General features: G+C 45.2%; 1 protein-coding gene across 5 annotated transcripts in view; it reads right to left on the bottom strand.

The window, feature by feature from the left end:
• LOC147117753 (catenin delta-2-like) overlaps positions 1 to 24,256 on the bottom strand; it is a 1,234,825-nt gene that overhangs the window by 239,642 nt on the left and 970,927 nt on the right. The gene's annotated exons all lie outside the window — the stretch shown is intronic.

Below are 24,256 nucleotides of genomic sequence, written 5' to 3'. Positions count from 1 at the left end.
AGTCAGATTCATCTGGTCATTTATCTCATTACTGTTTGTGGGATCTTACTGTGTGCAAATTGACTGCTGCATTTAATTATGAACAGCAGTGACTGCACTCCGAAAAGAATCCACTGGCTGCGAAATGCTCTGGGACGTCCAGAGCGTGTGAAAGGTGCTAAATTAAATACATTTTGTACCTTCTTATTTATTACAGCCACTAGATCATTTGTCTTAAAAATATTATACCAAACCTTTAAACATCACTGAGCAGAACAGTACCACAAAGGGTCACTCTTAAACAACCTAGTACTGAGCAGTGTGGTGCAAACTGCATGCCTGTACAGAGCAAAAAGGTACTTTGGCAAAAAAAGAGGGTAAAATGCTAAATTGTCCCGCACCGACTTCCACTCTCGCTGCTACTTGGCCAAGGTGCTGAGCTATTTCAGATATTTCTACACTGGGTGGGTAGGAAACTCGGAGAGAGGATCGTTCCATCGGATGCTTCTGCCCAGGCCTGAGCGGTCAGTTTCAGTGTGGCATTGGCAGGCATTATGGATATAGGTTTCCACTTGCTCTGACGTATTGCATGGCATGGTAAGGCAAATGCAAGGTAGTAGGAGGAAAGAAAACAGTAAACGCAGTAAATACCTGGAAGATCCACAAATTGAGTTGCACCCCGAAAAAATTAGCGCCCCCCGCAGCCGAAATTCATCAGTAGCACCCCAAGAGGGAAGCGGGGTGCTACTGGAAACGCCCCGCCTCCCTCTTGGGGCACTGCGAGTGAATATCGCACTGCTGCATGCCGCAGCGCCACGCGCTGCAGCATGTCGTGCCGCGGTGCTGCAGGCCTTCCTCCCCTTCTTAAAGGGGAGGGGCCTTGCGCAGCGTGACCTGGGGCCCAGCTGGGCCACCAGGGATCAGAGTGCCGGCAAAAGAGCCCGACACTCAAGAGAAGTGCCGGGCTCACGAAGCGCAGCTGGCATTCCACGGGGTGGGGGGGGGGGGGGTGGGGGGCCTTCAGAGGAGTCCAGGGATGGCAGGTGCTGGCTGATGGCCAGCAAAAAAAATGGCTGCCCGGCACCTCCCATTTAATTTGCGCCGCACCAGCCACAGGTAGACCCCCCTGACCCCGTCGGACATAGCGTCCGGCGGTAAATCAGGGGGCGCTACCGAAGATCGTGGCCAGGGCACTGCGCACGGTGATGACATCATCGCCGGTGGGGCAGCGCCGCAGGGCACCGATGGTTACCGCTGCCGCTAACCTCCCGCTTAATTTTGCGGGAGGCGTTGGCAACCAAATTTTTAGGCCCACATCTTTAAAAACAACCTTCCCCTTGATTGAATTCTATTCGTTCACAGATGATTCATTTTATCTTTGATTCTTCTTACTGGCAGTTTGTTCCTCTTGTATATTTGATGGCTACAGGAGTGTGTAACTGGAGGCAACTGTTACAAGGTCAAGATGTCCCATAGATTGGACCCTGCTGATCATGCAAAGTTAAAAATGGCCTGGAGAATTTATAGTAAAAAAAAGTAAAAACAGACTTGCACCTTTCATGACCTCAGGGCATCCCAAAGCGCTTTACAGCCAATGAAGTATTTTTGAAGTGTAGTCACTTCTGTAATGTAGGAAATGCGGCAGCCAATTTGCACACTGCAAGGTCCCACAAACAGCAATGTGATAATGACCAGATCATGTTTTTTAGTGATGTTGGTTGAGGGATAAATACTGGCCAGGACTCTATGGAGATGTTCCCGGCTCTTTTTCGAAATGGTACCGTGGGATCTTTTACATCCACCTGAGAGGGCAGATGGGGCCTCGGTTTAATGTCTCATCCGAAAGATGGCATCTCCAACAGTGCAGCACTCCCTCAGCATGGAGTACTGAGTTAAGGTACAAATAGGTAAAGATTCCCCATTAGCCTAATGCATGATCCCACAAAACAGCTGAAATGCACTGTGGGGCGTGTTTACAAACAAAAAAGATCCCAGGTGTGAAAAAAAAATCAGCCAGGGTTTTGCTGGAAAGTGAGCATGTATGGACTTCATGTGAGGGCTTTATGGTCGGGCTCAGCATGTGGTGCTCTCCATAGTCGAATAGCCTGTCGTCACTCACTGTTTTTGCTCAATAGTGGCGTCAGGAGAACTGGGGAGAAAATTGGGGGGGAAAAACATTCTGCATCTAAACTTTTGCATGAAAAGGACAGAGCTCCAGGTAATAGTGCTGTTTGGGAGACAGCTCCACAGGCAAGAATTCTAAGGGTGTAACCTTAAAATTAGAACTAGGCCATTCAGGGATGATGTCGTGATGCACTTCATCACACAAAGAGTAGTGGATAATCTGGAACTCGCTTCCCCAAAAAGCTGTTGAGGTTTGGTCAATTGAAAATTTCAAAACAGGGATCAATAGATTTTTGTTAGGTAAGGGTAGTAAGGGATTTGGAACCAAGGCGGGTAGATGGAGTTAAGGTACAGATCAGCCATGATCTAATTGAATGGCAGAACAGGCTCAAGGGGTTGAATGGCTTACTCACTCCTGTTCCTATGTTTTCTAAGAACAACTGTGTGTGAAGCTTCACAGCTGGTAATCTTCTTTCTTAATCCGAGTTTCCCTCTTGGACCTCCATTTGAAACAGGCGTGAACCCACAAAAGCATCATCACAGCAACCTGAGTTTAGTTTAACTGGCCGTAACTATATTGAGCATGAACTTACACTGGGCAGATTTCATGGTTTAAAATATGCTGTTGTGCCCTTTGATTGTTGGCTGTATATAGCAGATTCCATTTTGGAAAAGAAGAAATCACTCTGATTGAATTCAAGTTAGCTTAAGAGGGTTTCCATTTTTATAAACTATTTATGTAAGCAATTCTAATCAGACCTTAATCATACTGTGCTGGAGTGTTGCATTAGTGAAATTGAAGAGAAGTGCGGCAGTGTTTGATCGATGTCTTTCATTATAATCATGATGGTAGCAATATAATTTAAATTATATACAGCTCAAAAATCTATTTATTTAGTCCATTTATCTATACTGGATACAATCCTACAGTCAGATAAGGAATTACAATGGACGATCCTGTATTCCGAGTGGGAAGATCAAGGAATTGGGGCTACAGTCTCTGTCCCAGGATCCCTTGCAATATGGCTCCTTGTTGGGACCAATGGGGGTGCAGAATCATCCCTATTGGATGATGTAGAAAATGGACAGTCCTCAGCTGCACTTGGTAATGACATGTGACCCCAACAGCCTGTAGAAAATGGTCACTCTGGGTCACAGCAATTACAGCCTGATTCAGTTCAATTTACCCAGCATTCAACACTGCCCAAGGGCCAATATCCAGGTGTACAAATTTAAAAAAGGCCAACTAAAAGGCATGAGGGAAAAGCTAAAATAGATTGAATGTTTAATACCTCAGTTGAGGACAAATGGAAGATCTCCATAGGCTTACTGAGGACATACAGGACAATACACATCCAAGGGAACTCCAGACACATATAAAAGGGCGATTAATGGGAATAGAAGGAACTGGAAATGAGTATAACTACAGATGCTAAATACAACAGCAAGAAATTCTTCAAGCACTAGTACAGTCGGGGAGAGTTGAGAACCTTAAAGGATGTCAATGGAGATGAAGCCTAGTAGAGGATAGTTAATATATTCAATTATTATTTCCTTCATGAGAGAAAACTACAGTAACATGGCCTAGATTAATGGAAATAATCCATGCAGATTTAAGGAAGACAACAAGATGGAGCTCTGGAATTCCCTCCTTAAACCTCTTCACCTCTCGCTTCTCCTTTAGAGCCTCCTTAAAAGCTACCTTTTGTCTCCTTCTTTGCTCGGTGTCACTTTTTGTCTGATTACACTCCAGTGAAGCACTTTCGGGTGTTTTGCTACGTTAAAGCCCTGTTCCTGGGACTAGGGACTAGGGACAGGGTCACTGGCACTGGCAAGGCTTAGGAAGCTAAGCAGAGCCAGGCCTGGTTAGTACCTGGAGGGGTAACCATCAGGGAAGACCAGGTGCAGAAGGTCAACGGAAAAAGCCCCGAGGAGGGGCGGTTGGTGAGAAGGTCACGGAAGGAGCCCCGGGAGGGGCGGCTGGTGAGCAGGCCCGGGCGTTGGGCTGAAGATTGTCGGACAGGAGGAATGGTGGGAATGGCGGCGCGCACAGACGCAGTGGCTTTGCTTCTCCCAGGATGGTGCTATTTACGTTAATGTTAATTGTACTGGACTCATGGGAGCTTGCAAGATCACATTTCGTTGTACAATGACAATAAAGTTGAATTATTATTATATAAATGCAAGTTGTTGTTGTGTGCAAATTGTTACATTTGCCTACACAACAACAGTGACTGTACTTTAAAAGTAATTGATTGGTTGTAAAGAACGTTGGGGTATTGTGAGGCTATAAATGCAAGTCCTGTCTTCTCTCTGACAGATTGGATAACAACAAGCACTCATTGCGTGAAAGATCATGGGTGAAAACCTGGCATAGCACATTAGTACTGTGGCCAGTATCCACTTTCCCTCTTATAATAGAAATGACATTAATAAAAACAAGCCCAACATTTCTAAAATATACAAGGAACCGCTGTGACAGTAGTAGAGGAAAACTTTCATTATTTACATTAAAAGGTTGGAATAGAAACAGGTCATCTGGCTAATCCAATTTTTTGTTGGAAGATTAGCGCCAGCAAAACGCAAGCTTGATTTAAATAATTCCATGAATGAATATGAATTTACAAGTAGTTTCCTCTTCCCTCAAATGCTCATAGACTGAATTGAAGGGGTCAACTGTAAGGTAGGAAGCCAGATACAATGGCAGTGATGGTAGAATGAACCGGGCAGTGAGCTGCTGTTGAAGGAGCCTGTGGAGTTGGTGGACCCACAGCGTCTGCTCGACGGCCGGTCACTGTGCAGAAAGGCTCTGGAATCATTAAGCATTGCACAAGCTACATTTTGCGCTGAAGTTTACAGATGGTCCAAGGACACCACAATGTCACTCTATTGAGATGTACTACTAGACTCTGCTCTGCTGCTCATATCCGAAATCATCCCCGTACTCGCCGACTTACAATGGCTACTGGCCCAGCAATGGCTCTAACTTAAAATTCTCATCCTTGTGTTCAAATCCTTCTAGGGCCTCGTCCATCCCTATCTCTGTTACCTCCTCCAGCCCTACAATCCTCTGAGAACTCTGCCTTCCTTCAATTCTGGCCTCTTGTGCGTTCCTGATTTCCTTCGTCCCTCCATTGGTGGCTGTGCCTTCAGCTGCCTAGGCCCTAAGCTCTGGAATTCCCTCCCTAAACCTCTCCACCTCTCTTAAGACGCTCCTTAAAACCTACCTCTTATCTGTCCTTATACGGCTCGGTGTCAATCTTTCTCTGATAATGTTCTTGTAGACAAAACATTACATGCAGCAGCATTATTACTTTTCCCCCCTTTTTCTTTCTCATTAAATCCTCTGACTTCCACCTGTCTGCAGTGGAGAGGGAAGGGCACACTACCTGCAGTACCCCTGACGGTCACCAAGATGCGCCAGAGAGCTCCCCAAGCACAACGAACCTCTCTGATTTCGACACGCCCCAGCTGGATAATATTCAGACCAGGGACTGAGCAGACCACAACTCAAACCTGTACCTGCCACAACTCTGCCCCAGTTTTCGAAAGGAAGTTTAGAGCTGCATCGGATAGTCTCAGTAGAAGACAAAGGACTTGCATTTATATAGCACCTTTCACTACCTCAGGATGTTCCCGAAGTGCTTTACAGGCAATAAAGTACTTTTGTTGAAATGTAGTCACTGTTGTAATGTAGGGAAACACGGCAAACAATTAATGCATAGTGAGATCCCACAAACAGTAATGTGATAATGACCAGATCATCTGTTTTAGCTGTTGGTTGAGGGATAAATATTGGCCACGACACTGGGGAGAACTCCCCCCTGCTCTTCTTCGAAATAGTGCCATGGGCTCTTTAATGTCCACCTGAAAGGGCAGACGGAAGCTCGATTTAACGTCTCATCTGAAAGACGGCACCTCCGACAGGGCAGCACTCCCTCAGCCTGCATTATGCGCTCGTCTCTCGAGTCACAGTATCCGGAATAGTCTTCTCTGAAAGCTGAGATCAGGCTGAACCCATGTTAGGTGGCCAGGTAACAAATCATGTCAGCAGATGTTTGATCCACTGTAACACCAGTGTCTAAAATAAATAATTAAATTAAAGAAACTGGGTTATCACCTTTTGCCAAGTTCAAAAAATGATAAGGGCAGGGCTGGGGTTGGAATTGTGGTTTGAGTTCTGATGTTTGTGGATCAAAATTCGTTGGAACTCTTAACATCTTAATTGGGCGTCTGCTCAGTGGGGAGCACTCTCACCTCTGAGTCAGAAGTTTGTGGGTTCAAATCCGCTCTAGTACTGAGGGAGATGAGTGAAGGGAAACACCGATAAATCCCATAGTAAGACAGGCTGTGAAGACAGCAAAAGAAACATGGTAAGAGAGCGGCAGATAGAAAGAGCGAAAAGCAGAGAGACAAGGACAAGGCAATATAAACAAAATGGTGCAATTTTCAATGGGGTGCAGAAACAGAGACCTGGGGATTTACATACACAAATCTTTGAAACATAGAAACATAGAAGATAGGAGCAGGAGTAGGCCATTCGGCCCTTCGAGCCTGCTCCGCCATTCAACGAGATCATGGCTGATCATCCAAACCCTAGCACCTGGTCCCTACACCGACAGCCATCCCACCCAAGCCCTATCCCCGTAACCCCGCAACCCCACGTATTTAATCCCCCTAACACTAAGGGTCAATTTTTATCATGGCCAATCAACCTAACCCGCACATCTTTGGACTGTGGGAGGAAACCGGAGCACCCGGAGGAAACCCACGCAAACACGGGGAAAATGTGCAAACTCCACACAGACAGTCACCCGAGGCCGGATTTGAACCCAGGTCCCTGGCGCTGTGAGGCAACAGTGCTAACCACTATGCCAGGACAGGACAAGTTGATAAGGCAGTTAAAAAAGCATCCTTGGCTTTATAAATAGAGGCATAGGGCAGGATTTTCATTGGGCCGTGGAGGCGGGATTGGAGGTGTGTGGGGGGTTAAAATCCCGCCTCCTCAATGAAAATCCAGCCCAAAGAGTACAAAAACAAGGGAGTTATGGTAAACCTTTATAAAACACTGGTTAGGTCCCAGCTGGAGTATTGTGACCAATTCTGGGCACCACACATTAGGAAGGATGTCAAGGCATTTGGAGAGGGTGCAGGGGAGATTTACCAGAATGGTACCGGGATGAGGGACTTCAGTTACGTGGCGAGACTAGAGGAACTGGGGTTGTTCCCGTTAGAACAGAAAAGGTTAAGGGGAGATTTAATAGAGGTGTTCAAAATTATGGGGGTTTTGATAGAGTAGTTAGGGAGAAACTGTTTCCACTGGCAGGAGGGTTGGTAACCAGAGGACGCAGATTTAATACAATTGGCAAAAAAGCCAGGGGGAGACGAGAATATTTTTATGCAGCAAGTTGTTATGATCTGGAATGCACTGCCTGAAATGGCAGTGGAAGCAGATTCAATAATAACTCTCAAAATAGAATTGGACATATACTTGAAAAGGAAAAATTTGCATGGTTATGGGGAAAGAGCAGTGGAGTGGGATGAATTGGATCGCTCTTTCAAAGAGCCGGCACAGGCACGATGGGCCAAATGGCCCCCTTCTGTGCTGTAAGATTCTATGAAGAGGGTAAGAGAGAGAGAGAGACGGGAAGAAAAATATATTAATGCTGCTTGGCCAACCACCTATGACAAATGAAGCTTGCTGTTTATAACTGGTTTTTGTTTCTAACATGGGACAGGACCTCAAGTGTGCAGCTTGTAACTGAAATTCTCATAGCTCGGGCCCCGTGTTGGGAGCTCTGCTGTTTGGAGAATGGCCTTTCTGTTCCTAAGCTTGGCTGTCAGACGCTGGGTTTTTCCTTTCCCATCAGAGCTGTCAGTCACAGACGCCACAGGAGCAGCTCCACACACAACAGAAAGAAACTCTCAGTCCCACCACCCGCCGATTGAAACAATGGTGAACTAACCGCTACCCGACAAACTGTTCTGGCGCTATTAATTGCTCGCTCATCCTTCTACTCTCCATGTCTGCTCAGTCATTGAATACAGCTCCTTGAGGCACCGATGGTCAGAATATGAGTCAGGTAACTGCCCAACAGTTTCACTGTGGCTGAGTTGGAAAATCAAACACCTTGGTGGAGGGGAGGTGGGGGCAATTTTAAGCTAACCCGCCCAGGGGTAAACTGACAGCATCAGGTCAGCCACCCGTTTTACACCTTGCCCGATTTTATCTTCTGGAGAAGGTAGAGGATAGGAAAATCCTTATTTCTGCTTGGTAGATTTACCGTCTGCCCTCTCAGGTGGACGTAAAAGATCCCACGGCACTATTTCGAAGAAGAGCAGGAGAGTTGTTCCCGGTGCCCTGGTCAATATTTATCCCTCAATCAACATCACTAAAAACAGATGATCTGGTCATTATCACATTGCTGTTTGTGGGACTTTGCTGTGCACAAATTGGCTGCCGCGTTTCCTACATTAAAACAGTGACTACACTTCAAAAGTGCGTCATTGGCTTTAAAGTGCTTCGGGACATCCTGAGGTTGGGAAAGGCGCTATATAAATGCAAGTTCTTCCTTTCCCTTTCTTTCAAAAGGTGCAGAACACATTGGCTCTGAATGATTCCAAACAGCCTGTACCAAATTGGCTGCAGCTTTGACAGCTGAAGTGGGTACAATATAAGCGCACACATGGAAGCTTCAGCTAACCTGGTATTACATGTATTATATAAGGCCTGAGGCTGAATTCAGCCGAATCTACTCATCAGAACTCCGATGCACTTTTCAGTTCAGCAAATGTGGCTCACCACTGCTCCAGAGATATTCCAGTTATGACACACACTCGTTTATTTATCAGTTACAAATGTTTCGGCATGGGAGTTATTATATTAAAAAGTACTGTACTGTTGGGAACTTGGTAGACAAAGAAAGAAAGGAAAGGAAGAAAGGAATGAAGGAAGGGACAGAAAGGAAGAGTGAAAGAAAGAATGAATGAAAGAATGAAAGAAAGGGAGACTGATAGGAAGAAAGGGAGGAGAGAGAGAGAAAGATTTGCATATATATCGTGCCCTTCACAACCTCAGGACATCCCAAAGCACTGGAATGTCAGCCTAGATTTGCTGCTCAAGTTCCTAAAGTGGAACTTGAACCCACAACCTTCTGAGAGGTGAGAGTGCTACCACTAAGCCACAGCTGATATCTTAGTGCTGTGGGTTAGCACAGTATGCGGGGGAGGATGGATTTGGTCCAACTTCTGATGTGATGAAAGTCTTTTTCCTCTGCTGGTTTTTAGAGCTTGGTGCCGAATGAGTTGGGACTGCACAGCCCTGTTGCCAGTAGGCAGCAAGTTCCTAAATGGCACAAGGTCAAAGTACAAAACTGTCCATTAATCAGCCACACTTGGCACTGGGGTGGCAACCTCGCAGATGGTTCATGGTCGATGCGGCAAATGAAGAGGGCAGGTTAGTGCAATAGGAATTCCACTGACGAGTTCTGGATACAACACGTTACTGCGGCATTGCAAAAAAAAAAAATTTGCATTTACATTTAGCCTTGCACAACCTCAGGACTTCCCAAAGCGCTTTACAGCCAATTAAGTACTTTTGAAGTGGAGTCACTGTTGTAATATAGGAAACGCAGCAGCCAATTTGCACACAGCAAGATCCCACAAACAGCTATGTGATAAGAACCAGATCATCTGTTTTTAGTGATATTGGTTAAAGGATAAATATTGGCCAGGACACAGCGGAGAACTTCCCTTCTCGTCTTCGAAATAGTGCCATGGGATCTTTTACGCCCACCTGAGACAGGATCTCGGTTTAACATCTCATCCGAAAGAAGGTTTTTAAACGGAGTGTCCCTGGAAGTGAAGGGGTCCGCACTGAAATCCCAGGGGCCTACAGGAGTCATTGGATTTCCATATTTGTTGACTTACTAGCGCATCATTTCAGTTGCTATATGCTAATGAGGGTTTCTTACAATAATGGCACCGTTTTCCTTTGGGTAGTTGGGATAAGGGGTTCCTGGGAGTGCGTCAATATTTGCAGGGGTTCCGCAGGAATGTCTCAAATTTGCAGATGTGTTCAACAGCAACTGGCATAGGAGAAGCTGTGCTCCACATAGAGACAGAGCTCTGCCGACCTGCGAATGCTTGGTCCTTAGACTTGGTGCTCAGAGTAGAAAACTATACCACTTCCCAGCGCAATCACTCACCCTGATGAGCAGGAAAAAAGACAGCATTCCTTTGATTAAAAAGAATAAATAAATCTCAATTCATCAACACTGATGTGAGATCAGCATACATTATGTACAATTAGTGTTAATAAACCAGTGTGAGAACAAAATAATTACAACAGTCATTTATTAATGGATATTATTTGGACTCCTGCACATGAAACAAAATCAGCACTGGGAGCAAATTGCCTGCCAAGTTCAGATTGGGAAGATTATGTGACAAAAGTGGGGGAGGGGGGGGGAAGCTGTCAAAACAAAAGGATGTTTTGTGAATCTTTTAAGTGTGAATAGAATCAGTCATCAGCTGATCCCTTAGTTTCACCAGATGAGGCATGGCCCAGAATCAAAGACTGAAGCGGTTGTATGCTGCTGGCTTCGCCAGTTCAATAATTCTTTCATTCGAAAGCTCTTAACAGAGAAGAAAATCGCCGTGAGTCAGAACTGATCTGATCGCAGTGCAGGTGATGTGTCTTATCCACAGTAATTAAATGACAGTGGATACAATTTTGCTGTGACAGTTTGAATCAGTGGCCATTATACACGGACGGTAGGATTGCTTTGCAGCCATTCGAGGTTTATACAAAGTCTTCTGACGCTCTGAAATTGCTGAATTACGGGCCATTACGTGTCAGCCATGTATCAGTGGGTAGCACTCTCGCATCTGAGTCAGACGGTTGTGGGTTCAAGTCCCACTCCAGAGATTTGATCACATAATCTAGACTGACACGCCACTGCAGTACTGATGGAGGGTTTCACTGTCGTAGGTGCCGTCTTTTGGATGAGACGTTTAAACCGAGGCTCCATCTGCCATCACAGGTGGACGTAAAAGATCCCACAGCACTATTTTGTAGAAGAGCAGGGGAGTTCGCCCCAATGACCTGGCCAATATTTATCCCTCAAGCAACACAACCAAAACAGATTATCTGTTCATTATCACATTGCTGCGTGTGGGAGCTTGCTGTGCGCAATTTGGCTGCCGCGTTTCCTACATTACAGCAGTGACTACATTTCAAAAGTGCTTCATTGGCTGTAAAGCGCTTTGTGACGTCCTGAGGTCATGAAAGGCGCTATATAAATGCAAGTACAGCCTTTCTTTCTTTCAAGTGCCTACCTTTTCAGAAATATTTTGAGATTCTGGAGTCATGAGGTGATAGTATCATGCAGTAGTTTTTAAAAAAGAATCTCTTATCGCAGGTGATAAAGGTGTCAGCTGGCATTGAATATTAAACGAAGTCTTCTGTAAAATCTAACAGTCAGTCTATTGGCAAACACTTTCGCACTTCAAAGCCCGGTATTATTGGAGATTCATTAGAAACGCGCAGTTTTTGTGACTCTTCGATTTATCACAGTTTTCAATGACTTAATCTGATTACTGCTTAGTGGATTCATAATTGGAATATACGAGGATATTCAGACTTCGGCAAAATTCACTCTCGGAGGTTTTCACGCCCCATTCTAAATGAAACCAGCTAAGAATTGATAGGATATTTATCTGCTTGCTTTCCATCAGATGGCTAACCAATTAATCCCAGGGGTTGGGGGTTAGGTGATGCTACAAAATAGAAAGGTTCTGTTAAATTGGTATTCCAAATTCAATCAGTCAAGTGGTGACTTTTCTGTATTTTGACTTATTTTAAAGACGATCCATCAGAAACTCATCTTGATTACTGTCGGGTGGTGGTGGGGGGTGGGGGGGCGAGCTGCTTGTACAGTTGAGTTTTACAGGACACTGTGTCTCGGTACATCTTTTCCAATATTAAATGTAAGCTGTGGGAATGTAAGGTGACTATAGCCTCTGCTTGAGACCTCTTCCCCGCGGCAAGATTGGGAGTTCACCAAGTGGGGAAATCACACCGACCGTGCAGCAGAATTGTCGCACCTCGTCATCCATTTTAAAAATCAAGTACAATGATTTATCCTTTTGTTAAATGGTTGTGCTCATCAAAAAAAGCTGGGGAATGGAAGGCTGCCAAGTCTGGTCTACATGTCTGCAGTCAGCTGTACTTGGCTTTAGCGCCACTGGCCGCGCCTCCCGCGATATTTAGCGGGGCGCTAATGGCGGCGTTAGCCTGTAGCGCTGCGCCGCCACCGATGACGTCATCGGTGTGCGCAGCGCCCCGCTACCGCCCCGATCGCGATATTTGGCTGCGCCCGCCTCTGTAACGCCGATCGCAAATCGCGCCTGGTTCACGGGGCCTACCTGTGGCGGTAGTGGCGCAAATTAAGGTGGAGGTGCAGGGCGGCCATTTTTTCAGTGGCCGCCTGCCAGCACCTCCGTCCCCGGCCTCCTGATCCCCCCCCCCGGGCAGTGCCGGCTGTGTCCCGAGGGCCCGGCACTTCTCCTCGGTGCCGGGCTCTTTTGCCGGCACTTGCGATCGGTCATCGCGCTGGTGCAGGCCCCTCCCCCTTAAGAAGGGGAGGCAGGCCTGCAGTACCGCAGCGCGCCGTGCCGCAGCGTGCCGTGCCGCAGCGTGAGGCGCTGCGGCACATTGCGCTGCGATATTCAGTTTCAGTGCCCCAAGAGGGACGCGGGGCGCTTCGAGCAGCGCCCCGCGTCCCTCTTGGGGCGCTCAAACTGAATTTCTGGAGGGCGCAACTGCTCCGTTTGCAGCGGTAATTCCGGCGCCCAGGCGAGCTTGGCGCCCCGTTTGGGGCTCCACCGAATTTCTAGGCCTCTGTTTCTTGGGCACCATACACACAATGTATTCTACTTTAGTGAGTAATGAATATTGTGTGACAGAAATCTGTGCTGTACAGCTACAGCGCATAATCCAGGCTGACACTCTAGTGCAGAGCGAGTGCTGCACTGCCGGAGGTGCCGTCTTTCAGATGAGACGTTAAACCGAGATCCCATTTGCCCTCTCAGGTGGACGTAAAAGATCCCATGGCACTATTTTGAAGGAGACCAAGGGAGTTCTCCCTGGTATCCTGGCCAATATTTATCCCTCAACCAACATCACAAAAAACATATTATCTGGTTATTATTTCATTGCTGGTTGTGGGACCTTGTTGTGCAAATTAGCTGCCGCGTTTTCTACATTACGCCAATAACTACACTTCAAAAGTACTTCATTGGCTGTAAAGCGCTTTGGGATATCCTGAGACTCTCCACCGCCTTCTCAAGGGCAATTAGGGAAGGGCAATAAATGCTGGCCTTGCCAGCGACGCCCACATCCCATAAACTAATAAAAAAATTGTAAAAGACGCTATATAAATGCAAGTCTTTCTTTTCTTTTTACACCCTGGGCTGCTGAGTATTAGCAAGGTGATAACCAAGGCGTTCTCTCTATTTTTATCCAAGGCACTGTGATGAAATATTGTAATAGTGACAGGAATGCAGTTAGAGAGCGTGTGTTGTGTGTCTGTACCAGACTCCCTTACGCCAACTGAAGGGGACCTAATGAGCCCCTGCTCCACATTCGCAGCCATGGCACTTTACAGAATGCCAGCTTATTCCAAGTGGTAGGATGTTGAGTTGTGCCAATGATGCTTTGCACAGTTGGCTTTCCCTGTCTCCTGGGGAGTCAGGGGAGCGGCCGTGTTGTGGGTGATAGAAAGAGAGGGCCCCAAAGGAAAGGGTGGTATTCTGTTAATCTGCCAAAGCCATGATATATTAGTTTTAGAGTAAAGGAAAAGTTTCTCAGAGAGGGTCCAATGCAATTTTCTTAACTTTCCAAATTCATGATATCATGGCATTATAATGGGGATGTGTATCTGTTATGTGTGTATGTTGGTGTGTCAGGCAGTTCAGGTTGTGTGTCTGGGTTCGGATGTGTGTTGTGTGCTTGGGTGTGGGTGTGTGGGTGTTGTGTGCCTGGATGTGAGTGTGTGTCTATGCATGTGTGTCTGAGTGTGTATGTCTGGGTGTGTGTGTCTGGGTATGTGTGTCTGTGGGTGGGTATGTGTCTGTGGGTCGGTGTCTGGGGGTGTGTGTGTGTCTGTGTTGTGTATCTGGGTGTGAGTGTGTGTCTGGGTTGCATGTATGTTCTGTGTCTGGTTATGCTTGTGTGTCTGTGCGAGTGTCTGGGTGTCTGTCTGTGCGTGTGTGTCTGGGAGTGTGTCTATGCATGTGTGTCTGGGAGTGTGTCTGTGGGTGGGTGTCTGAGTGTGAGTGTGTGTCTGGGTTGTGTGTATGTTGTGTGTCTGGGAGTGTGTCTGTGCGTGTGTGTCTGGGTATGTGTGTGTGTTGTGTGTCTCTGCGTGTGTGTCTGTGTGTGTGTGTCTGGGTATGTGTGTGCCTGAGGGTGTGTGTGTCTAGGTGTGTTCATTGTCTTTCAGAGTTTACGGCATATCACAGAATACTTCAAAGTGGAGAGGCTCCAATGGATTTCTCTGTATTTCTCTGCTCGTGGTCTATTAGCGACATCATGGCTAGTAGGCAATTGTATTTCATTGTCATTCCAAGTGTGAAGAGCTAAACTATTACCCGACTTACTAACAGTTGAACGGGATGTGCTGCACGGTAGCAGTGGCTGAGTGCGTTACCTGAATAACCTGTAAGTTATGTTTAAATTACACAAACATTTCCACACAAATTAATTACAGATGACATGGTGGTAATTTGATCCCAGCATGTTCTTTTGTACGTGCAAACATACATTAATAATAAGTACTGCCCATTCGAGCCCTCGTATATTAGATGACATGGAAACACGAGCTAAATGTTGCTGCTTCTGCTCCTGTAATGACTCAATTGAGGCAGGCTATCATTACTGCAGTTCACAAATGGACAGGTTCCTCTCCACCTCACTGAACACTATCGGCAGGAGTCGACAGTAAACCATCTGACCCTCTGTGCAAACCGCACTCACGATGAAAATACAAGCCTCGCGACCTACCAAAGTAAAAAGTATTGATGTAATACAAAAGCCGACACATCACACGGGCTACCTTTGTAAATAACGAAAACAAAGTGAGCTATTTGCCAAAAGATAAATGTAATGTTTGACCATCGAGTGCACTGAGAGAAACTGCAAAGCTGGGAAATACAATGAGCAAATACGACTCTGATAATCTAATTGCCCATTTGATTTTTTCTTTCCCCTCACAGCGATTATCCTTTATTTGCCCTCAGTGTAATTTAATGATTATACATTTCCAATTCAAGCTAGGAACCCATTACGTAGCCTTAGTGTTATATGCTTGGCCAATATACCTTCATTTGCGAAAAATAAAATAGGATTACCACTGTATTTAAATTACATTTTGCTTTGTTACCCAGATCCAGTGAGTAGGTGACCCAGGTTAGTCCCAGGTTGCCTTCCCAGTCTGTGCTGAGCTGGCTGATCTCAGCTGACGTGGCAATTGCCCTCAATGACCATGGGTAAGGCAGGCAAGGGTTCTTGGAGCTGATTGCTTCACCTGTTGGAAGAGGGTGAAAGAGCGTGCGAGTGCACAAATGTGCGTGCGTGTGCACGTGTGTGTGTGTGTGTACACGCGTCTGTGTAAGTGTGTGCGTATACATGTGTACCTGCACACGTGTGTGTGCGCATGTGTGGATGTGTGCGAGCACATGCTGTGCGTACGTTTGTGCGCGCCTGCACATGCGTGTGTGTAAGCGCTGTGTGTGCCTGTACATACAGAGACGGATGTTGGTTTGGGAGAGAACAGGATTGCACTTGGCTGCAAAGCCTCCCGCAGTCAGTTAGCCTGCTGACATTCAGTGTCAAGGTGAACACGTGACCACTGGGTGAGGTACTGGAGGTCAACCAGTGCCTGTACACCAGCCAGAAGTCGTGAAACTTGCCCAATGCTGGGTTTACAAATCAAACCCAACTACTGCCTGGTTTTCCATTTGCTCCAAAATCTCTGCTCTCTGGTTCTGGCCCCTCCTTCCTTTGTGGGAACAAAATCACAGGTGGACAACATTACCCCACAAAATACACAATAGCCTGGAAATTACAGCCACCAATATTAGCCAACCAACACTTAGTGCATTGCTAAGTAGGATGTTCCTTTACCTGCCATTTTTGCAATGGGTAAGAATGGGTTAGAACATTTACTCATTAATATGGCCAGCAGTAATCTCTACTGTAAGGAATCATTTTGGGAATGCTCTGGAGAATATGGCCACCATGCTGAAAAATATTCTTTTGCATGGGCGAAGGAGAGGAATTTAAGTATATTAAGCTACTGCACACCCTAACCCTAACCCCATCGTCCGATCATTGGGTTTGATAATAACAATGAACTCACCCACAGAATTAACTAGGAATCTAATTTTCCTTCCTGTTTCTGAAGCAGAACCTAATTATGGAGGAATATTACAAGCAGCAAGGGTAGTTCATTATCCACTGTGTAAACTTCTAGCCCTACAGTAAGACTAATTAAAATTCAAAAACCCCATCTCCTCAGCAGAATATAATGAAGGTTGTCAAAGCTGCCTTCACTGAAAATTATTACACTGCCCGTCTCTCCCTCCCCTTCCCCCTCCGACACACACAAAAATGTAAAACATACAAGATAAGGTTTCAAATGCAGAAATACTCAAAATGCAGCATTGCAAATACTCTGCTCTTAAGCTTCCAATCACCTGAGCAAAAATCAGAGCTGGATCACAAACTACTTAATATGATAATTACCTCTGAAACCAGACTTATAAAACTTGTCAGATTCACTTTACTCATTCCACCCACTACCTTCATCGATAATATTGATTTTTTTTTCTCTTTCTCAATTACATGAGCTAATGCCATTGGAGACCTCAATATACCAAACTCTAATTTTTAAACCTTCTTTTCCTCTGGCTTTGGATTTATTCGAGGAGCTCTGGTTGATTCAGGCTTATTTCTCCCTCAATGTTACATCACTTAAAAAACGAACAGGGATTTCACAGAAGAACAAATGATTATGGCAAATCATTTCAGGTGTCAGGAAACCTGGAGAAAGGGAAGGCAATCAAAATCGATCTGGTGCTTATTTTCCCTGATCAGCCCTAAGGAAGCTTGTCAATGAAAAACACATCCTTTGGTTGGATGATGTGGGTCAGTTCCAGGCTTACTGGTTGACAGTGATGTAAGGATTTGTACCCCATTGAGGAGAAAACCTGGCCCTCTCGGGTAGACATCTCAAGTCAGAATGGCACTGACATTAGCTGTGGCCCTAAGCATCGACGGTTTGGCTTTTTCAGCTGCAAGTAAGAAAGACTTGGATTTATATAGCACTTTTTATGACCTCAGGAAGTCCCAAAGCACTTTACAGCCAATTAAGTATATTTGAAGTGTAGTCACTGTTGTAATGTAGGAAACGTGGCAGGCAAATTTGCGCACAGCAAGCACCCACAAACAGCAATAAAATAATCTTTTTTTTTAGTGTTGTAGGGATAAATATTGGCCAGGACACCAGGGGGAACACCCCTGCTCTTCTTCAAAATAGTGCCGTGGGATCTTTTACGTCCACCTAAGGGACCTTGGTTTAACATCTCATCCAAAAGTGCAGCATTCCCTCAGTACTGCACTGGGAGTGTCAGTTTAGATTATATGCTCGGTCCTGGAGTGGGACTTGAACCCACAACCATATGACTCCGAGGCAAAGACTGGCACCAGTGAGCCAGGGCTAACATGTGCAACCTCTGAAGAGGGAATATTAAATACTCAAATGTCACATCTACTGTGTTTAACTGCAATGTAAATATTAACCGTACATGGCATTTGTTTTTTGCTTAACATCCAGAGTCTCGCTGGCCTATATTTCTCGTCTCAGTTAGAACACTCAGTTTTATACGAGTCAGAGAAATACTTTTCAAATATTGATCAGGACAATGCAAATTTAAATATGTGTCGGTTAAGCCCAAATAGAGCTGCCAATCCAACATATAACAACAATGCATTTATGTAGTGCCTTTAATATAGTAAAAAAAATTCCAAGGCGCTTCACAGAGGTGTAATCAGACATAAATTCAGAAAAAACTCCCATGCTTGTCTTCAAATGGAATAGTTTGGTACCCCCTTTGGGTATATGGCTCAGACAATAACGCCATGTAATGTACCAAAACAAGCTGGTCCATTCCTGCGAATGAATCTTGTTTTTAACACCATATATACCGTGATAGAAAGGAAGAACCCAATATCATGACACATCATGACAAAAAGCCTTCCTTAATGTTGCCTGATGCATGCAACGATTTTATTTTTGGTCGTAGGTTGCACTGTCTGACCTATTAAATGGTAAGCTCTCAAATGTACATCCCTTGTAGAGTTGGTTCAGTAACTCCTTGACCCTAGTTCTCCTCATAACATTAATCCCTTTAGAAACAAAATTTGTTAGAATATAGAGATGATTAAGAGGATGTTAATAGTGCAGTATCATTCTTTAAGGGGACAATATTTGATCAGAAAAAAATTCTGTTTGATCCCTGGCCACGCTACCTAGCTTCTGGGCAGGTTAAAACACACTCCATGCCATGGGGTGTGAGAGGTCACCTTCAGGAGTAGTCTAAGACACTGAATCAAAAAAAAATATTTATAGTGAAACATAAAAAATGAAATAGCTAATAAAAAAGTAGAATATATTCTAACAACAACTTGTATTTATATAGCACCTTTAACGTAGTAAAATGTCCCAAGGCACTTCACTGGAGTGTAAATCAGACAATAATGGACACCAAGCCAAAGAAAGAGATATTAGGACTGGTGACCAAATGCTTGGTCAAAGAGATAGGTTTTAAGCAATGTCTTAAAGGAGGAGATAGTGGTAGAGAGGCAAAGAAGTTTGGGGACGGAATTCCAGAGCTTAGGGCCTAGACAGCTGAAGGGATGGCCGCCAATGGTGGGGCAAAGGGAGGGGGCAATGCGCAAGAGACCAGAGTTGGAGGAATGCAGAGTTCTCAGAGGGTTGTAGGGCTGGAGGAGGTTACAGAGATGGGGAGGGGCAAGGCCATGGAGGGATTTGAACACAAGGATAGACTGATCTCAGCGCTAGTTGTTTGAAGATGCACTCATCTTAATCAAATCAATAGATTTTTACACGTAACTACAGTAGTTAAAACCACTATCTGATTGAATATTGCAAATCCCAACTGTAAGCTTTCCCATCGTTTGGTAGTGTACGACAGGGCTTGAAATCTGAGCTACAAATCAAGATTCTATCATACCGCTATGGCACTACATGGAGGCACAAGGTTATCTTGTACTGGTCACTGGAGGAAATAAAAGAGGCAGTCTTGACATTAAACTTCAGAGGGAAAGGAGGCCAAGTGTCTGAAGGTGAAAGCATTTCTGCTCAGAGGATTTTATATCCTTGCCTAAGGAATTACACTTGACCCGATGTTTTGTACAACCCTGCACCAATGCTGGCTAGATGATTACATAATTCCTTTGGCTGGCCAGGCTTAGTTCATCCTGATGCTTTCAATTTGGAAAGGAAGTGATCACTGAAGGTGAGGTTGAAGCAATGCACTTTGGTGCCACATTTATCCTTTAATCGGCTGAATGTATTTAGCCGCAGAATCAGGGCTTTTTACGCTGCTCTGAAATTGACCCATTAGGAAGAAATTTTGCAACTGGCAACAGTTCTCAAGGGGTCACATTTGAAGAACAAAAAGAAAGGAGGGAGAAGTCAAGCAGTGCGAAGGTTCATTGCACTCTAACTACTTGATGTACAAGTCACAGCAACAAGCATTTTACAAACTTGTAACGAATAACAAAGGGAGAGAAAAAGATTTATATAGTGTAAAGGCACACCAGAGAGTGACTTTCTCCAGGGGAATAAATGCCATCTTAGTGTTCAACTATTTAAGTCAACAGGGGGGTTGTACGTGCTCCTTCATTTTCTACACAAGGTTAACTAACTGATTCTGCAGGACATTTATTCCAGTGCACCTAAATCAAAAACAGCATTAAATCAGAGGGAGAGATTTTGCATAATAGCAAAACACTACACTATTATTATTAAATTTCATTTGCCATTGATCTGACCATTCACGTAACTTGTCCAATTCATCAGCATTCCGAAGGGACCACTCCCTCCGCGACACCCTGGTCTACTCCTCAATCACCCCCCCCCCCGCCCTTCCCACGGCACCTTCCCTTGCAAGTGCAGGAGATGCAACAACTGCCCTTGCACCTCCTCCCTGGCCACAGTCCAGGGCCCCAAACACTCCTTCCAGGGGAAACAGCGATTTACTTGTACTTCTTGCAATTTAGTATACTGTATTCGCTGCTCACAATGCAGTCTCCTCTACATTGGGGAGACCAAACGCAGATTGGGTGATCGCATTGTGGAACACCTCCGTTCAGTCTTTAAGCGTGACCCCGAGCTTCCGGTCGCCTGCCACTTTAATTCTCTGCTCCATTCCCACTCTGACTTCTCAGTCTTCGGCCTCCTCTACTGTTCCAATGAAGCTCAACATAAGCTCGAGGAACAGCACAAGGAACAGCACCTTATCTTTCGATTAGGCACTTTACAGCCTTCTGGGCTCAACATCGAGTTCAACAATTTCAGACCATAACCTCTGCCCCTATTTTTTCAAATGGCAGCTGTTGATGATTCTGCTAAACCCATCTTTTGCTTCTTTATCTCTCCCATTACCATCTCCTTTTGCTTTGTACTATCATACCGTCTGTCATTTAATCTCTCCTGCCTTCCACCCTATCACAGACCTTCCCTTTTGTTCTTTCCTCCCCTCCCTCCTTTCCCTGCCCCTGCACTTGCTTAAAATCTGTTACATTTCTTAACTTTTCCCAGTTGTGATGAAAGGTCATTGACCTGAAACATTAACTCTGTTTCTCTCTCCACAGATGCTGCCTGACCTGCTGAGTATTTGCAGCATTTTCTGTTTTGTATTTTAGATTTCCAGGATCCGCAGTATTTTGCTTTTGATATGGTGATGGGGTAAGATGAAGAAGGATGGGAGAAGGCTCGTCTGGAGCATAAACACCGGAATAGACCTGTTGGGCAAAATGGCCTGTTTCTGTGCTGTAAATACTGCAGCTGGCCTTTGTTTTCTTTCACAGAAACTCCTTTCCCTTTTCCAAAATCAGAAGTGCCATCACAATATCCATAGGAAATCTGCTTCTGAGCAATTTGCACCCTGCAGCTGCCACCAAGATAACTGGGGGAAAGGTTCTGGGGACAAACAGTTCTGCAGTGAAAAAATCAGCACTTGGCACCAGCAGGAATTGATCCAACAAGGACCATGCAGCGGGTGATATCCAAAAAAAAAACCACCCAAACTTTGGATCCAATACTAAACAGTCAAATGCACCTTTAAGAAACACACTCACAGAGGCTAAAGCAGCAGAGGCCATTTTATATGGGCCAGACAGCACCAAGGCAGCAGGTGAAAGGCATCTGTTGCATGGGGCAAATTTACACAAATTAGGTGTTGGAATCAGCCTCCTGTACACTCACTGCGAGCCTCCAAAAACTCTGCCATGTCGACTTCGGTGCCCTATCAATTGAGCACTCGGCCAATTCAGCAAGGCACGCTCCTGTGGCGCATGGGCGTGCACACGGAGCACACTGTCGCTAAATTGAGCCTTTGAGCTCAACCTGAAAGAGAGACTGATCAATAGTTGGCATTGATTAACTGGTCCCAATACTTTAACCTTGAATTCTGCTTCATAAGGGATCATCACCAGAAGAAGCCTTTCCCATACACTCTATCCTCGTGACATCAGAAATATGGAAAAAAATCAATAGCAATTACATGCTACAGACACTGTTCTGAGATATGTTATCAACACGTTTCCATATGAGTTACAATTTCATCAGCTCCTTCAGATGACCTGGAGCCCGAGGTCCAAGATATCTGGTTGTTTCTTAACTCAGCTATTACTTTTTTTTTTAAAGTCAGCTATTGCTTTATTATCCCATTACATGGCTGTCCAGATCCATATTCTGTAGCGACCTAATCCTTTATTAGAAGGGATTACAACACTGCCACACAAACAGGAGCAACTGTCACATGCACGATAAGACCGAAACTAATCCTAGCCGCTTCCTTCCAGTCCAAGGACCTAGGTCACAAGTACAACCGCACCCAGGGATTGAACACAAGTACAACCGCACCTAGGGATTGAACACAAGTAAAACCGCACCTAGAGACTGGTCACAAGTACAACCGCACCTAGGGATTGAACACAAGTAAAACCGCACCTAGAGACTGGTCACAAGTACAACCGCACCTAGGGATTGAACACAAGTACAACCGCACCTAGGGATTGAACACAAGTACAACCGCACCTAGGGATTGAACACAAGTACAACCGCACCTAGGGATTGAACACAAGTAAAACCGCACCTAGGGATTGAACACAAGTAAAACCGCACCTAGGGATTGAACACAAGTACAACCGCACCTAGGGATTGAACACAAGTACAACCGCACCTAGGGATTGAACACAAGTACAACCGCACCTAGGGATTGAACACAAGTACAACCGCACCTAGGGATTGAACACAAGTACAACCGCACCTAGGGATTGAACACAAGTACAACCGCACCTAGGGATTGAACACAAGTACAACCGCACCTAGGGATTGAACACAAGTACAACCGCACCTAGGGATTGAACACAAGTACAACCGCACCTAGGGATTGAACACAAGTACAACCGCACCTAGGGATTGAACACAAGTACAACCGCACCTAGGGATTGAACACAAGTAAAACCGCACCTAGGGATTGAACACAAGTAAAACCGCACTTAGGGATTGAACACAAGTAAAACCGCACCTAGGGATTGAACACAAGTAAAACCGCACTTAGGGACTGAACACAAGTAAAACCGCACCTAGGGATTGAACACAAGTACAACCGCGCCTAGGGATTGAACACAAGTAAAACCGCACCTAGAGACTGGTCACAAGTACAACCGCACCTAGGGATTGAACACAAGTACAACTGCACCTAGGGATTGGTCACAACATGTACAACTGCACCTAGAGACTCATCACAACAAGAACAACCACACCTAGAGACTAGTCACACCAAGAATAACCACACCTAGAGACTAGTCACAACAACAAAAGCCACACCCAGAGACTAGTCACAACAACAACATCAACACCTAGAGACTCATCACAACACGAACAACCACACCTAGAGACTCATCACAACAAGTACAACCACACCTAGAGACTAGTCACAGCAAGAACAACCACACCTAGAGACTAGTCACAACAACAAAAGCCACACCCAGAGACTAGTCACAACAACAACATCAACACCTAGAGACTCATCACAACACGAACAACCACACCTAGAGACTCATCACAAGAACAATCACACCGAGAGACTCATCACAGCAAGAACAACCACACCTAAAGACTCATCACAACAAGAACAACCACACCTAGAGACTGGTCACAACAAGTACAACCACACCTAGAGACTGGTCACAACAAGTACAACCACACCTAGAGACTGGTCACAACAAGAACAACCACACCTAGAGGCACATCATAACAAGAACATCCACACCTAGTGTTATGTCCGTGAATAATTGAGACACGGACAGCAGGAGTGAACAAAATAAGTCTTTACTGGTGGAAGTCCATAGTGAAACTAAAAACACAGAGGCTCACTAGCACCTTTTATACAGGGGTGGTCACTGCCGGTACTGCAGTCTGAGACCAGTTATTCTCTTAAAGGTACATACACAACAATTCCTCCCCTTTTAGATAAACAGTACATAACATTCATTTAACAACTCAATGATAACTAATTACAATCACAATTACTGTTGCTAGATACATTGGTTAAGTTTAAGCAATTATAAGTTCACTCTTTGAGGAGGCTTCCTGATTCTGTCTGGATAACGCCTCTTTGGGGTATCAGGTTCTTCTGGCAATGTTGAGTCGGGATCAATGTCGTTGTTTGGTTCATCTGCTTCCAATATTACCGGTTCTGCGGTAGCTGCAATTGGAACGTCGATTTCATTACCAGGTGTATCAGATCGTGGTGTGGAGTTGACGTTTTCCAG

This window comes from Somniosus microcephalus, chromosome 5 (genome assembly GCF_052327205.1).
Source record: "Somniosus microcephalus isolate GS21.2 chromosome 5, FLI_Smic_1.0, whole genome shotgun sequence".
Taxonomy (NCBI): Eukaryota; Metazoa; Chordata; class Chondrichthyes; order Squaliformes; family Somniosidae; genus Somniosus; species Somniosus microcephalus.
This window is presented reverse-complemented; position numbering and strand designations above follow the sequence as displayed.